This window comes from Arachis ipaensis, chromosome B3 (genome assembly GCF_059453495.1).
Source record: "Arachis ipaensis isolate K30076 ecotype BB chromosome B3, ASM5945349v1, whole genome shotgun sequence".
Taxonomy (NCBI): domain Eukaryota; kingdom Viridiplantae; phylum Streptophyta; class Magnoliopsida; order Fabales; family Fabaceae; genus Arachis; species Arachis ipaensis.
The window spans coordinates 101,315,904-101,331,525 of NC_142438.1; the positions used below are offsets into that span (position 1 = coordinate 101,315,904).

Genomic DNA, 15,622 nt, shown 5'->3' on the forward strand with positions numbered 1-15,622 from the left:
GAGAAACAATGTTTGATAAAGGACTCTGCGATTTGGGAGCAAGCATCAACTTAATGCCTTTATCACTTATGAAGAGGCTACAGATCAATGAGATAATACCCACAGATATAGTTATCAGGCTGGCTGACAAAACTCAAAAACAAGCAGTAGTAGTGGTTGAAAATGTGCTGGTGAAGGTTGGAAAATACTTCCTACCCACAGACTTTGTCATCTTGGATATTGAAGAGAGTCACCTCCACCCAATCATATTGGGAAGACCATTCCTAGCTACAGCCAGAGCACTTATAGATGTGGAGCGAGGGGAGCTAATTTTGAGGATTCATGATGAACAACTCACTTTCAATGTTTTCAAGCCCTCACAAGAAACAGATCAAGAGAACAAAGAACCAAGCAAAGATCACAGTGAGATACTGAAGAAAGAAACAGGCACTGAAGCACAACCAGCACATCTGGGAATCCCTTAGTTGATGAACAAGGCGTTTCGAAGCTGACACAGCTCAAAGAAAATCAGGAGGAACCTAAACCACCAGAGTTATATAAGACCAGCAACAAAATCTCTTTGGAAGAGGAGGTCACAAAGAGCAAGGCAACATCAAAAGGAACAAAGAAGAAGGTACAAAGGAGGTGGAGGAACAAGAAGATCCCTACAGAGGACTTCTCTCCAGGGGATAAAGTAATCTCAGCGTACTTCCCAGTTATTCCCCCCGATCTCCCCACCATCCCATCTCAGCTACCTAAAGTTTTTACCATCAACAGAGTTCTCTTCCTAGAACATGTGGAAATCCTTGATGAAGCCAATGGAGATAGATTTATGATGCGCATAAACTAGTTATGCTACGATTTAGGAAATTGCACGATCGGCAAAATTCCTTCCGGCAAGTGCACCGGTTATCGTCAAGTAAAAACTCACAATAGAGTGAGGTCGAATCCCACAAGGATTGGTTGAGTGAGCAATTCGGATTAGAAGTGTGTTCTAGTTGAGCGGAATCAAGATTGAGATGAGAATTGCGGAATGTAAAATTGGCGGGAAAAGTAAATGACAAGAAATTGAAATGGCGGAATCTTAAATTGCATGAATTAAAGAGCAGAAACTAAAATGCTGAAATTAAAAGGGAATGGGGGTGATTGCATGAATTGAGTTGCAGAATGTAAAGAGAAGATGTAAATCAGAAGTGTGGGATTCATTGGGTTATAGGAGATATTGAGATCTCCGAATCAAAACATGTTTATCTCTTCCTCAAGCAATGCGTTCATTGAATTTTGCTTGGCAATCTTATATGATTGGATCCCAATCCCTTGGCTCACCAATTCTCTCTAAAAATGAACAAATTCCCAATCCCTTGGTTTAAATGTTCATAAGAAGAGATGATGCTCGATCACTGATTATACCACACAGTTTCATGAACCACAATTTGGTAGGATTACATGTCACAATATCCATCCAAACCCCAATCCAATTCACTGTGAGAAAGCTTCTCTAGCATGAATCCTCCATTCCTTTCCCAAGGTTCCGAAGGATTCCAATTATGGGTAGTTTCTTTCCCAAGACAACTACCCAATGGAATTAGATCGAGAAGCTTTCTAACAAAATTCAAGAGAAAAGATTGAAGAAGAAGATAAAACTATTATTGATTCATTGAATTACAATAGAGCTCCCTAACCCAATGAAAGGGGGTTTAGTGAGTCATAGCTCTGAATTCAATTACAAAGATATGAAAACTAGCTAAAAGTGAAGGTAAAAAGTTCTCCCTAACTTAAATTCTATCCTATTTATACACTTTCTATATTGAGCTTCTGTTGTGTTTCTTGGGCTTTGAGGCCTCTCCCTGCTTTCCTTTTGCCTTGGGTTTATGATCCATAATCTTGATGAGGCTGTTGATCCAAATTCTGTAACATTCATTGAGCCAACTTAGTGATAATCAAATAATGACACATGACTCAATAAATTGAGATTTCAAACTCATCAATCCTTCAGGCCCAATCCCATAAACCATGATATTCAATTGGGTTTCATACCAAAATAAGTTTAAGTTAATGTTTGTGCTCAAATACTAACTTAAACCACAATATTTTTGGTCCAGAAACCTTTTCCAAGAGTGGCGTTTAAGTTGCAGTTTAAGCTTAAACTGCAGCTTAAACGCCAGACACTTCCAGTGAGGCCTTTTGTAGAAGCACGTTTAAGCTTCAGTTTAAGGTTAAACTGAAGCTTAAACGTGGAAATGGAAGAAAGCAGCCCTGGAGAGTCATGTAGTCGAACACGTTTAAGCTTCAGTTTAAGGTTAAACTGAAGCTTAAACGTGGATATAGGAAGGGCAGCCTTGGAGGTCGAACACGTTTAACCTCCAGTTTAAGGTTAAACTGGAGGTTAAACGTGGAAATGGAAGGAGGCATCCTGGAGGTCGAACACGTTTAACCTCCAGTTTAAGGTTAAACTGGAGGTTAAACGTGGAAGCTTAGAAGGGTAGCCCTGGAGGTGTCGAACACGTTTAAGCTCCAGTTTGAGGTCAAACTGGAGCTTAAACGTGGAAATGGAGAGAGCAACCCTGGAGGAGAAAACTTGGTCGAACACGTTTAAGCTCCAGTTTGAGGTCAAACTGGAGCTTAAACGTGGAAATGGCTCCCTGGTGCTTTTCCCATTCTGGCGTTTAACCTCCAGTTTAAGGTTAAACTGGAGGTTAAACGTGGAACTCCTTCCTGAGTGGCATTATCATTCTGGCGTTTAACCTCCAGTTTAAGGTTAAACTGGAGGTTAAACTTCAATTCCAGCATTTCTTAGCCTTCCTGATTCTGGCGTTTAAGCTCCAGTTTAGGCTTAAACTGGAACTTAAACTCCACATGTGATATTCAAGCTTCCTTTATTGATTTTGTTGCTTCCTTGCTTAGCCTCTTCTTCCCTGAAATCATCCAAACAATTGCATCAAAGTCTTGCAAAATTTCATGAGAAATCTTCCATTCATAGCATTCAAGTAATATAACTAAAACTCATGGAATTTGCATTAAAATCATACTGTTTGGATGGTTCATTGCTTTGTTCTTCATTTAACCATTTTTGGTTACTTTAAGCTCAAGAAAATGCATAAAACAACTAAAACTAACAGAAAAATGCTAGTGAAACTAGCCTAAGATGCCTTGGCATCAATTTACTGCAAGGGGGGAGGATTTGAAGCACTACCAGCCACCCTGACAAAGGAAAAAATGTCAAGCTAGTGACACTAAAGAAGCGCTTCATGGGAGGCAACCCATGTTTTACATGCTTTTAGAAGAGTTAATAATGCAAGGTTCATGAATTCCAAACCAACCCTGACATACACTTGAATGGATCCTTTTATGCAGCATATAGTAAAGAACAAGTTTGGTGTTCAAGGCATACTAAGAGAGCATAATTGTGATGTTACTCTTAGAGCCTTGAACAAAAATCTTACATCACATGGCCATAAACTAAGTTTGGTGTCACCCATGGTATCACCAATGTTGCATACACGGACACATTCAGTTAATCAGTTGGTTGGCATTCATGAATACTACTTAGTTAGTTATAAACAAAAACTAAAAAAAAGTGGTAGTTGTTCCCATTTTTATTTTGCCGCCACTATCCACACAATTAATAATTACACTTTTTCTTGCTTCGTAGGAAAATTGATGGACAATTGAAAGGAAGATTCGGCCACCACAAAAGGGGAGTATTTCACACGTGTCTCAAAGGGAATGCATTGGGAATGGTTGCCATGCAACATTGGAAGAAGAACAAGCTTGGAAACTGAACCAATCCCATCATAAAGTTGGTGATCCTTGTGCTCACCCCATGCTAAACCTCATTCGTCCATCACACAACCACCCCACCAATCCACACCTTTCATTCACTCATCACTTCCCTATATAAGTGAGTCCTAGTCCATACTTCCCTTCACATTCCAATTCCCATTCCTCATACTACACACCTTCGGCATCCAAATCCCTTCATTACACCTTGTTCTAACCAACCGGATTCCTCATCTATCCATACCTTCCACCCTCTTCACACATCAACTCAAACTCATGGCATCATCAAGATCCAAGAGGCAAAAGAGGAAAGGAAGGTGAAACAGCAGAAGGAAACACTGAAAAAGAAGATGGAAGATGCTAGTTTTTGGAAGAAGTTGATTGGAAAAGGCAAGGGAAGTGGGAGTACAAGCACTCAAGAAAAATACCAAGAAGACAAGCAAGAGGAAGAGCATGGGCAACCCCATGAGTAAAAGGTGGTGGAGTTCCCTCTTTGATCCATATTTTTTAAGCTTTAAATAAGGAAAATCATGTATGAAATAGAACATGTTCCATGGTAGTTAGGATTTTGAATTATGCCTTTAAGTTTTTCATTGCTTAGGTCTATGATTGCTAGTCAAATTTCCTATTTTCAATCCTATCTTGCTTGTTGTGTTGCTTGTCTCTTTTTTAATCAAATAAAAAGATAATGTTTGTTATAAAAGACCAGAGTGGAATTCATATTGTGGAGTAAGCTCCTAGATTTGTGGTGTAGTAATAGATTAGCTAAGTTGGTTCACCAATAAGGTGGGAAGGCAACTATCTGTCCTGAATCATATGCTTGAAACACACCCCATGAGACTAGCTGAATAACAAGATCCCAATAAGAAAAAGCGAAAGAAGAAAAATGAAAGTTAAAGAATAAAAGAAAAAGAGTAAGAAATAAGGCTAGGCACCAAGGGTTTGAATCTTGGGGCAAGTGTCTGTGGTGTTCCTATGTAAGGGATTTACTTGGATGAATAAGCTCTTAGGGGTGCCTTATCACTTGGTAACTTGGGTTAACTAACTCGGGATTATCAGCTGAAAGTCCACTATCAAGAGTAACCTTTGCTACAGAACGCTTAGTAACCCAAAGAGGTACTGGACACCAAGGTCTCAAGAAAGAAAATAACAAATCATGTGCCTGTGGTGTGTATGTATGGGGGAAAGAGACTTGAGAGAGTAAGCCCTTAGGGGTGTCTCAACACCTAGCACCTTGAACCAACTGGTTCGGGAGTGCTGGCTGAAAGCTTATCTTAAAGAGTCGCCCCCTCACAGAGCACCTAGTCTAAAAACACAAATAAGCCTTGAAATGACAAAAAGGATCAATGAATAAAAGTTTCATAAGGTGCAGTCAAGTGGGTATTCCAGGACATGATAAAGGTCTGAAAGCCAGTGAAGGAATGAACCTAAGTTGCTATGCATGAAACCACCATAAAACCAAGGACATGACTTCCACAATAATGACTCATTTCTCTTGGCATTTCATTCATCATTCTCTTGTTCCAGTACTTGCTTAGGGACAAGCAAGCTTTAAGTTTGGTGTTGTGATGTCGGGGCATTTTGGCCAGTTTCACTGACCTTTTCTTTACTGTTTTAGGGTAGTTTCATGCATTTCCTTAGGAAATAAGCAAGTTTTGGGTAGAATTTCACTTACATCTTGATTCAAGCAAACATGGTGCACTTTACATGGTTTTATGAGAATTATGCATGAATTATATGACAAATTAGATGATGCATGTCTCATGATGTGGATTAGAACTTTGATGTACTTTATTGCTTGATTTCAGGACAAAGGAAGCAAGAAAGAACCACGTTAGCAGCCACGTTAGTCTAACTAACGTGACCACTAACGTGGAATGGGAGCTAGCTTGCAACGTTAATGAGAAAAATAATCGCCAATAACGTCTTCGAAGCCATCATAGCGCACGTTAAGAGTCACGTTAACTAAGTTAACGTGAACTCTAACGTGGAAGAAAGAAAGTGGAGCCGACATTAGTGACACTCACCTTTGTCACTAACGTTGGACCAAGCTCATATTGGCCACGTTAGCCTCCACGTTAACTTAGTTAACGTGGACTCTAACGTTGGGAAGCAAAAGAATGGCCAACGTTAGTGACACTCACCATTCTCACTAACGTTGGACTAAGCCACTTTGAGCTACGTTAACTCCCACGTTAACTAAGTTAATGTGGAAGCTAACGTAGAGAAAGCAAACAATCGCCAACGTTAGTGACACTCACCTTTGTCACTAACATTGGAATGAGCCACAATGAGCCACTATGCATCACGTTAACTCCCACGTTAACTTAGTTAACGTGGAAGCTAACGTAGAGGGAAGGATGATGAGCCAACGTTAGTGACACTCACCTTTGTCACTAACGTTGGAGATGGCTACCATCACCACGTTAGAAGCCACGTTAACTTAGTTAACGTAGATTCTAACGTGGGAAGTAGGGGCATCTTGGAACGTTAGTGACAAAGGTAAGTGTCACTAACGTTCTCGAAGGATTGGCAAGCCTACGTTAAGAGCCACGTTAACTAAGTTAACGTGGACTCTAACGTAGGGGAAGGGAGGACTCTCAACGTTATTGAAAAAGGTGAGTCCCAATAACGTGTGCGAAAGACCAAGAGGCAACGTTAGTGGTCACGTTGGTGCCACTAACGTTGAAGTTAACGTGGATCATCGATGGGTTAGGAACGTTAGTGAAAAGGTGATTGTCACTAACGTTCTCGAACCCACACTCTCACTTAATGTTAACGCCACTAACATCCTGAGCTAAATACCCTGCCTACTTCACGCTTTCTCTCTGCAAGTAAAGCTAAGCCCACTGAAGAGGATAACTGCTTCAAACTCAAGATCCAAAGGCCCATATCCAAGACTTGAAGAACCAACTAGAAGATCAGAAGAGTAGTATATATAGGGGTAGTTTTGAATTAGAGAAGAGCTTTTGGGGGGAGTTGGAAATTTGAGAATTACTCTCTATATAATTTACTCTGCACTTCTAGTTTATTTTTCAGAATGTATCTTCCATCTTTGTTTTCCATTTCTAGAGCTATGAACAACTAAACCCCCCTTCATTGGGTTAGGGAGCTCTGTTGTAATTTGATGGATCAATATTAGTTTTCATTATTCTTCTTCTATCTTTTCTCTTGATTTTTTCTAGAAAGCTTTCAATCTTCATCCAATTGGATAGTTATCTTGGAAAAGAAGCTATTCATACTTGGATCTCTTCTGAACCTTGGAAGAGGAATGAAGAGATCATGCTAGAAATGCTTTCTCATGTTGGACCAAATTGGGATTGGAAGGATATGGTGACTATAATTCTACCAACACTTGATTTGGGAATGCATGTGGTATAATCAGTGACCATACTTCATCTCTTCTCATGAGCAATTGACCAAAGAATTGGCTATTGATCAAGATTTGAGAGATTGAATTACAAGAAATTGTAATTTGATCACTTAAGATTGCCAAGGAGATCAATGAACGCATTGATTGAGGAAGAGATGAAAATGAACTCGATCCAGAGAATGCAACATCTCCTAAACCCAATGAATTCCCTATTTCTGATCTTACCCATTCTCTTTAATTTCTGCAATTTACTTTTATGAGCATCTTCCCCATTCCCGTTTAAGATTCTGTAATTTATTCTCCGTCATTTAATTTCAGCTCTTTACTTTCAGCATTTTACATTTTCTGCTATTTACTTTCCCGCCATTTAATTTCCTGCAACTCTCAAACCAAAATTCTGCTTCGCTCAACTAGAACATTCCTCTAATTAAAGTTTCTTGACCAATCAATCCCTGTGGGATTCGACCTCACTCTATTGTGAGTTTTTACTTGACGACAATTCGGTATACTTGCCGAAGGAAAATTGTTGAGAGACAAATTTTCGTGCATCAGTTAGGTTGTCATCTTTGATTTCCTTGCAAAATGTGGTGCTCTATGATGATTGATATTGCCTTGTGCGATGCTACATTGCTCCATTTCCTCCATTTGTTCATTACTTAAAGGGGGCACACCAAGTGTTTGATGAAAGGCATACATGACTTTTTGTGTCAAATTTGACTTAGTGCCTTCCATTTAGTGTTCTTTCTCACTCACTTGCTTACTCCTTTGTGCATTGAGCATATCATTCTTCATGTTTCATACCTTACATGCTCACCCCTTATGACTTGCTTCTTGATTTTGATATTTGAGTGTATGCTTCTCATGCCTCTCATTTGCATGCTTATACCACTCTTGCATCACATGCTAGTGACTTGCCATTGCTTCCAATGTTGTCTTAGTTACAAGTTGCAGCTGTCATGTATTTAAGACACCAATCCTTTTATGGGCTATTTTCTCACTTGTATGACTGCCGTTTTTGAGTGTTTCCTTGAGTTTAATGCCTCCTCCTTTCCTACTTTTATAGGATGGTCATCAAGAAGGATAAGGAAAAGAAGCCAGCTGCTAAAAAGGCGCCAACAAAGCTGGCCACCAAAGCCACCACGGCTAAGCCCCTCATCAAGAAGCCAAGGAGCATCGTCAATATTGGTGCACTAGAGAAGGATAACCCTCCAAGGGACCCAAACAAGTTCCCCAACCGATACTGCGAGCTTGTCTACCCTATGATGATTGAAAGGAACTATCACGCGGAGCCTCTTCTTATCCCTCCGGCTCATGTTGCTCCATTTGTGATGCCCCGCATTGAGCGGAGGCAATAGGGGTTTCTCATGAGACGACCTAAGGAAGCTAACTTGTCCTGGGTGGTGGAATTTTACACCAATTACCACTCATCGTCCCTTGCATCGGCATTTGTGCGTCGAAGACAAGTTTTCGTCATAGAGGAGGCCATTCAAGGAGTGCTTAAAATTGGGCCATTAGCGGATGGAATTGATGCCTACCAAGAGGACTTGTCGGCACGTTGCGAATTTGGTTTTGATTGGGATGCCATTCTCCGGGTCATTGCCATATCCGAATCATTCTGGATTCAAGGGAGAATGAGACCGAGGCCCAAGGGTATTGACGCACGTTTTCTCACTCAAGAGGCTGGGACGTGAGCCCAAATCTTAGCCCATTATGTGCTTCCAAGCACCCATGGGTCATCCATCACTGCCGAGCTAGCCTTATTGGTTTGGTGCGTACTCACCGAGAGATCGGTCAATCTCCCATCTATCATCTGGCAAGCCATGGGGCGTATTCATGCTAAAGGTAACCTACCCTTCCCTGCTTTGGTAACCGAGTTAGTTGTGGCCACCGGTGTTCCCCGTGAGACTAGGGATTAGAGGGCCACAAGCCCGATTGATGGTGATGTTATCCCCACCGGGTAATATCTCAAGCCACCGGCGGACACTGGGAACTCTAATATGGCAATTCCCGCAGGCATCTTTGCTGCTTCATTCGCACCACATAAATCATCCCACCAATGCCTCGAGGATCTTCACAAGAAGATGAATCGTTATGAACGGCGAAACCAACGCCGGTATGCTTATGTGAAGAAACTTCTTAGTGTTGTCACCCCACCTATGGAGGAACCAGATATCTCTACATCCACCACAACCTCAAGTGAAGAAGGCGATGATGAGGGACATGATGGACATTCCGGAGCCGGACTCCCATTGCGCATCACTCATAGCACGGGGGACCGTGCTAAGTTTTAAGTGTGGGGAGGTCGGTCGACCGATCTCCATAGGTAACACCCGAATAAATCTTGAATCTCTTTTGTTAATTAGGGTAGGTTGCATGATTAGGTTTTTTTTTTTACTTTTGACACCCTTTGCATGATAGTTATCTCTTGATAAGTCCACTTGGTTAGAGTAATGACTTCTTTCCTAGGAAACTAGAACTTTAGGGCAACCCTACCAATTTTGAAAATTTTGATGCTAAGCCTGTTTGAAGAATGTAAATTGGAACATGGATTTTGATCCAAGAACACAAGCAAGTGAGTTTCGAGACTAATTACGTGGCTACATCTTCTAGCCACTTACCTTCTGATGAGCGGATAATTTATACGCTTTTTGGCATTGTTTTTACATAGTTTTTAGTATGATTTAGTTAGTTTTTAGTATATTTTTATTAGTTTTTAAATAAAATTCACATTTAAGGACTTTACTATGAGTTTGTGTATTTTTCTGTGATTTCAGGTATTTTCTGGCTGAAATTGAGGGACTTGAGCAAAAATCAGATTCAGAGGTTGAGGAAGGACTACAGATGCTGTTGGATTCTGACCTCCCTGCACTCAAAGTGAATTTTCTGGAGCTACAGAACTCTAAATGGCGCTCTCTTAATTGCGTTGGAAAGTAGACATCCAGGGCTTTCCAGAAATATATAATAGTCTATACTTTACCCGAGTTTAGATGACACAAACTGGCGTTCAACGCCAGTTCCATGTTGCATTCTGGAGTTAAACGCCAGAAATAGGTTGCAAAGTGGAGTTAAACGCCAGAAACAGGTTACAAACTGGCGTTCAACTCCAAGAGAAGCTTCTACACGTGTAAAGCTTAATGCTCAGCCCAAGCACACACCAAGTGGGCTCCAGAAGTGGATTTCTGCATCATTTACTCATTTCTGTAAACCCTAGTAACTAGTTTAGTATAAATAGGACTTTTTACTATTGTATTTACATCTGATCTTTAGTTTTAATCTTCAGATCATCTTTGATCACGTTTAGAGGGCTGGCCATTCGGCCATGCCTGGACCTTGTTCTTATGTATTTTTAACGGTAGAGTTTCTACACACCATAGATTACGGTGTGGAGCTCTGCTATTCCTTGAGAATTAATGCAAAGTACTATTGTTTTTTCTATTCAATTCAAGCTTATTCCTATTCTAAGATATTCATTCGCACCCAAGAACATGATGAATGTGATGATTATGTGACGCTCATCACCATTCTCACCTATGAACACGTGCCTGACAACCATTTCCGTTCTACATGAAGATGAGATAGAATGAGTATCTCTTCATGAAGATGAGATAGAATGAGTATCTCTTAGATATCTAATACAGGGGACCGAGTCTGAGATATTAGAGTCTTCATGGTATAAGTCAGAACCCATGGACGGCCATTCCTGAGATCCGAAAAGTCTAAACCTTATTTGTGGTATTCCGAGTAGGCTCTGGGAAAGGATGGCTGTGACGAGCTTCAAACTCGCGAGTGCTGGGCGTAGTGATAGACACAAAAGGATAGTAAATCCTATTCCAGTATGATTGAGAACCGACAGATGATTAGCCATGCAGTGACAACGCATTGGACCATTTTCACAGAGAGGATGGGATGTAGCCATTGACAACGGTGATGCCCTACATACAGCTTGCCATGGAAGAGAGTAGGAATGATTGGATGAAGACAGCAGGAAAGCAGAGGTTCAGGAGGAACGAAAGCATCTCTATACGCTTATCTGAAATTCTCACCAATGAATTACATAAGTATCTCTATCCTAGTTTATATTTTATTTATATTTTTATTATCAAAACGCTATAACTATTTGAAGACTGAGATTTACAAGGAGACCATAGCTTGCTTCAAGCCGACAATCTCCGTGGGATCGACCCTCACTCACGTAAGGTTTATTACTTGGAGGACCCAGTGCACTTGCTGGTTAGTTGTGCGGAGTTGTGACAAAGTGTGATTCACGTTTAAGAGCACCAAGTCTTTGGGAGCCATTGTTGATGATCGCAATTTCGTGCACCAAGTTTTTGGCGCCGTTGCCGGAGATTGTTCGAGTTTGGACAACTGATGGTTCATCTTGTTGCTCAGATTAGGTAATTTTATTTTAATTTTAAGCTTTTGTTTTTATTATTCTTATTTTCGAAAAAATAAAAAAAATAAATATTTTCAAAATATATTTTATGTTCTTCAGAATTTTTAAGAATGAATTCTAGAGTTTCATGAAGCATGTTAGAGCCTGGCTGGCTGTAAAGCCATGTCTAATTCATTTGGACTGGGGCTTCCACTTATCAGCATAGAATGAAGTTGAATGAAGTATCAGCTGTTGTATGTCTGATTTGTATCTACTAAAGCTTGGCTGGCCATTGGCCATGTCTAGTGTTTTGGACCGGAGCTTTCACTGAAAGCTTGGCTGGCTAGTAAGCCATGTCTAATTCCTGGACCGGAGCTTTAGACTAACATTGCAAATTCCTGGAATTCTTATTGAAAATTTTGAAATCCTTATTTTCTTTTTCAAAATTAATTTTCGAAAAAAAAAAATACCGAAATTTTTTTTTAATAAAATCATAAAAAATCAAAAAAATAATTTGATGTTTCTTGCTTGAATCTAGTGTCAAGTCATAAGTTTGGTGTCAATTGCATGTTTATCTCTTTCTTGCATTTTTCGAAAATTCATGCATTGCATTCTTCATGATCTTCAAGTTGTTCTTGGTAAGTCTTCTTGTTTGATCTTCATATTTTCTTGTTTTGTGTCTTTTCTTGTTTTTTATATGCATTTTCAATTTGTTAGTGTCTAAAGTTTGAAAATTTCTAAGTTTGGTGTCTTGCATGTTTTCTTTTCTTGAAATTTTTTTTAAAAACAAGTTCTTGATGTTCATCATGATCTTCAAAGTGTTCTTGGTGTTCATCTTGACATTCATAGTGTATTTGCATCCATCATTTGTTTTGATCCAAAATTTTCATGCATTGAGTCTTTTTAATGTTTTCCTCTTTTTTCATTAAAAATTCAAAAATAAAAAAGAATATCTTTCCCTTTTCTTCTCATAAAATTTGAATATTTGACTTGACTTTTTTTCAAAAATTTTTAAAATCTAGTTGTTTCTTATAAGTCAAATCAAATTTTCAATTTAAAAAATTCTATCTTTTTCAAAACTTTTTCAAAAATCAAATCTTTTTCACTTTTTCTCTTATATTTTTGAAAATTTCAATTTGATTCTCAAAAATCTTTTTCTTATTTTGTTTCATAATTTCAAAATCTTTACTAACAATTAATGTGATTGATTCAAAAAAATTTTTTTAGTTTGTTACTTGCCTAGTAAGAAAGATTCAATCTTTAAATTTTAAATCATATCTTTTTAGTTTCTTGTTAGTCAAGTAATCAAGTTTAATTTTCAAAATCAAATCTTTTTAAATTTCTTTTTCAAATCTTTTTCAAAATAAATTTCAATCACATCTTTTTCAAAATCAATTTCAAAATCTTTTCTAACTTCTTTTCTAGCTTCTTATCTTTTCAAATTTGATTTTCAAATCTTTTTCAATTAACTACTTGACTTTTTGTTTGATTTTAAAAGTTTACTATTTCAATCATATCTTTTTCAAAACTACCTAACTAACTCTCTCTTTCTAATTTTCGAAAATCCCTTCTCTCTTTTTCAAAATTCCTTTTTAATTAACTAATTGTTTTAAACTTTAATTTAATTTAATTTAATTTTTCTTTTTTTTAAATTTTCAAATTTTAACTTTAATTTTAAATTAAAAACAAAAATACTTTTATTTTAATTTATTCAATTTTCGAAATTCTTCTCTCTCACCTCCTTCTAATTATTTATTTATCTACTAACAGTTATCTTCATCTAAGAATTTGAACCCACTCCTCTCCCCTGTGTTTGGATTCTTATCATTTCCTTCTTCTATTCTTATCTCCTTCTACTCACATAAAGGAATCTCTATACTGTGACATAGAGGATTCCATATTTTCTTTTCTATTTTCTTCTTTTTCATATGAGCAGGAACAAGGATAAGAACATTCTTGTTGAAGCTGATCCTGAACCTGAAAGGACTCTGAAGAGGAAGCTAAGGGAAGCTAAAGCACAACTCTCTGGAGAAAATCTGACAGAAATTTTCGAAAAAGACGGAGACATTGCCGAAGATAATAACAATGCAAGAAAGATGCTTGGTGACTTTACTGCACCAAATTCCAATTTACATGGAAGAAGCATCTCAATCCCTGCCATTAGAGCAAACAATTTTGAGCTGAAACCTCAATTAGTTTCTCTGATGCAACAGAACTGCAAGTTTCATGGACTTCCATCAAAAGATCCTTTTCAGTTCTTAACTGAATTCTTGCAAATCTATGATACTGTTAAGACCAATGGAGTTGATCCCGAGGTCTACCGGCTTATGCTTTTCCCATTTGCTGTAAGAGATAGAGCTAGAATATGGTTGGACTCTCAACCTAAAGACAGCCTGAACTCTTGGGATAAGCTGGTCACGGCTTTCTTAGCCAAGTTCTTTCCTCTTCAAAAGCTTAGTAAGCTTAGAGTGGATGTTCAAACCTTCAAACAAAAAGAAGGTGAGTCCCTCTATGAAGCTTGGGAGAGATACAAGGAACTGACCAAAATGTGTCCTTCTGACATGCTTTCAGAATGGACCATCCTGGATATATTCTATGATGGTCTTTCTGGATTATCTAAAATGTCATTGGACCATTCTGCAGGTGGATCCATTCACCTAAAGAAAACGCCTGCAGAAGCTCAAGAACTCATTGACATGGTTGCTAATAACCAGTTCATGTACACTTCTGAGAGGAATCCTGTAAGTAATGGGACACCTCAAAGGAAGGGAGTTCTTGAAATTGATACTCTGAATGCCATATTGGCTCAGAATAAAATATTGACTCAGCAAGTCAATATGATCTCTCAAAGTCTGAATGGATTGAAGGAATCATCCAACAGTACTAAAGAGGCATCTTCTGAAGAAGAAGCTTATGATCCTGAGAACCCTGCAATAGCAGAGGTGAATTACATGGGTGAACCCTATGGAAACACTTATAATCCCTCATGGAGAAATCATCCAAATTTCTCATGGAAGGATCAACAAAAGCCTTAACAAGGCTTTAATAATGGTGGAAGAAACAGGTTTAGCAATAGCAAACCTTTTCCATTATCCACTCAGCAATTGATAGAGAATTCTGAGCAGAACCCATCTAGCTTAGTAAATATAGTCTCTGATCTATCTAAGGCCACTGTGAGTTTCATGAATGAAACAAGGTCCTCCATTAGAAATTTGGAGGCACAAGTGGGCCAGCTGAGTAAAAGGGTCACTGAAACTCCTCCTAGTACTCTCCCAAGCAATACGGAAGAAAATCCAAAGAGAGAGTGCAAGGCCATTGATTTGACCATCATGGCCGAACCTACAAGGGAGGAGGAGGACGTGAATCCTAGTGGAGAAGACCTCCTGGGACGTTCAGTGACCAATAAGGAGTTTCTCTTTGAGAAACCAAAGGAATTTGAGGCTCATCTAGAGACCATAGAGATTCCATTGAACCTCCTTCTGCCCTTCATGAGCTCTGATGAGTATTCTTCTTCTGAAGAGAATGAAGACGTCATTGAAGAGCAAGTTGCTAAGTACCTTTGTGCAATCATGAAGCTGAATGCCAAATTATTTGGTAATGAGACTTGGGAAGATGAACCTCCCTGGCTCACCAATGAACTGAATGCATTGGATAGGCAGACATTACCTCAAAAGAAATAGGATCCTGGTAAATTCCTAATTCCCTGTAACATAGGCACCATGACCTTTGAGAAGGCTCTGTGTGACCTGGGTGATAAACCCATATTTTATGATATATTTTGTGCTTAATTTAAGTGATTTATTCAGTCCTTCACCCACTTATTCATGTTAATTACATGGTTTTACTTTCCCTTCCTTATTATGTGATGTATGTGAAAAACATGTTTCCTATGCTTTAAAAGTAATTATTTTAATTACCCTTTATTTCCAGTCGATGCCGTGATTCGTGTGTTGAGTAGTTTCAGATCCTCTAAGGCAGGAATGACTTAAAGGATGGAAAAGAAACATACAAGAAATGGAAAGAAAGCACAAAATGGAGTTTCGGAAGAAACTGGCAGTGACGCGATCGCATGGACGACGCGGCCGCGTGACAAGGAAAACTCCAATTGATGCGACCGC

General features: G+C 38.8%; 1 non-coding gene across 1 annotated transcript; it reads right to left on the reverse strand.

Moving 5' to 3' along the window:
* Window positions 1-13,963: 13,963 nt before the first annotated feature.
* LOC148571805 (small nucleolar RNA R71) lies at window positions 13,964-14,071 on the reverse strand. The gene has a single exon (XR_015880536.1). It is a non-coding gene; the product is annotated as a small nucleolar RNA R71 (small nucleolar RNA).
* Window positions 14,072-15,622: the final 1,551 nt, after the last annotated feature.